Below are 2085 nucleotides of genomic sequence, written 5' to 3'. Positions count from 1 at the left end.
TCAGAGATGCTGCAGAAATGGGAACATTATCATAAAGGAACAACCTGATTGTGAAGACGAGTCATTTTTAAATCTATTTTCCAGGTGAACCACATGAGGATGATTTCACTGAACTGATGAAGCTTGTTGCACACAAAGCTTTACAAAGGTAAGATCTCACTTCCTGTCCTACAAAATAAGAGCTGAATCAAGATGTTTGAACTAAATGACTAACACCAAAACCTTCCCAAAGTCAGTATTTACTGCAGGACAGTTAATTAATGATCTTTATATTGACACTAAAATGGAAACTCATCACCTGCTTCCATGTTGTTTTGCTTCCTGCCAACATAAAACTCCTGCATGAGCTGCAGCTCCATATGAGCAGGCAGTCGAGTCCCCAGAAAGCTTCCCTGTTTCTAGGAACCATTTCATCCAGAGTTGGTCGACTTTCTCTGTCAGACGGTGAACCTTCAGTCTGAGCATGTGCAGAACCTCCTAACACACCTGGTCCAGATTCATGTGCTGCAGTCTCTGCTGGTTCTGATGTCTGGACCAGAAAACTGATGTCCTGAAGAACCTGCAGCCTGTTGAGCTCAGAGAAAAACTCAGTGGTCTGGATTTTTTCAGACGAAGCTGAAGTTGGTTTGTGATTCAGGAAATGGATAAAGGGCGATTCCACCTAATTATTCACTACAACCAGCATCTTTAATCTGCTCTAGTTAAACATTAAAACACCTGGACTGGATTATTATCGTCTAATAGAAGAATATTTAAAATTAAGTGTGGGATTTGTGGATCTTCAATAAAGGCAGATTTCATTCTTTCTGTTTTTGATCTGACCTTTGACCTGCTTGACATGAGGGGGATTTCTACACACTGGGGGTCCGAATGCTGTCCTGTTCTGACCTCAGGTCAGCAGGTCCAACTCAGTTACACAGAGGGACTAAATTAAACTCTGGATCCAAGTCCAGGAACAAACTCAGAAAATATTTATTAGAACAGAAGATATTAAATTTGATTAATGATCAATTATATATACTATTCACTGAAATATCAATAATTATATAATTACATACCCCAATGTTTCCAGTTTGCAGCCTTCTGTCTGGAGAAAACCACCAAGCTCCTTCACTCCAGAATATCCCAGGTTGGTTCTGTTCAGGTCCAGTCCTGTCAGATGGGTCGGTTTGGACTTCAGAGCTGAGAACAGAGACGTCCAGCTGGTCTCTGACAACCTGCATTCCCACAATCTGAATAAAGAATAAAAGATGAGCTGAAGCCAACAGGATGAAGTTAAAACTGAAATGTGAACGTGGGTCATTTTGTTCAAGTTGAAGTTCTGAATCCTTCATCAGAGACGGCTGCAGAAATGGGAACATTATCATAAATCAGTGTTTCTCAATTATTTTCTGTCATGCCCCACCTAGGGATCATAATTTTTTTAAGCTCTGAGTTTTTTATTTGTGTTTTATATACAAGTAAAGTTGGTCGAGAATAAAGACAAATTTTATGATTAGGCCTTTTGTAAATTAATATTTTAGTAATCGAGTAATCTATCAATTATTCTTACGATTAATCAAGTAATCGGATAAAAAATTACTGGTAAATCTGCGCAACACCAGTGTTACTATTGGATATCAGTCCAATTTTTCATATTTGAGCATCTCTAACAATTATGTTTTTGTAGTTTAGAAAATTAAATTGTAACAACAAAAGTTATCTTTAACCTGAAGAGAAGTTATACAAAGATCTGAAATTATATTCAATTTAATAATAAAGTGGCAGCCTCACAAATACGCTTATAAAAATATCTATACTCCAGCTTTTAGTTTATGTATTCATCTTCAGTGAGTTTAACCAATGAACTCTCACCTTGCCACATACCTGTCAAGCTTTGGCAGCCACCCTGGAGTGGGGGGCTTAGAGTGATGGTGGTCATGATGAGCACTGAGAAAGCATGCGCATAGCAAGGACGCGCTTGTTCGGCGCGCTTATCTGGGGAACTACGGACACCGTGAAAGCTCAAACAACATGCTTTGCCAAAGTTCATAATATCTTCACGTTTTGCGTGAAACTAATTATATATATATATATATATATATA

General features: G+C 38.2%; 1 long non-coding RNA gene across 1 annotated transcript in view; it reads left to right on the top strand.

Annotated features, from left to right (window-relative positions):
* LOC106942997 (uncharacterized) overlaps window positions 1–1241 on the top strand; it is a 14323-nt gene extending 13082 nt beyond the window's left edge. The window contains exon 2 of the long non-coding RNA XR_001423784.1: window positions 1145–1241. This is a non-coding gene — a long non-coding RNA (uncharacterized LOC106942997). The remainder of the gene's footprint in view (window positions 1–1144) is intronic.
* Window positions 1242–2085: the final 844 nt, after the last annotated feature.

This window comes from Poecilia latipinna, unplaced genomic scaffold (assembly GCF_001443285.1).
Source record: "Poecilia latipinna isolate Pla-1442-1.1 unplaced genomic scaffold, P_latipinna-1.0 Scaffold4764, whole genome shotgun sequence".
Classification (NCBI taxonomy): domain Eukaryota; kingdom Metazoa; phylum Chordata; class Actinopteri; order Cyprinodontiformes; family Poeciliidae; genus Poecilia; species Poecilia latipinna.
The sequence above is the reverse complement of the archived record's forward strand: the minus strand, read 5'-3'. Positions and strand labels throughout refer to the sequence as shown.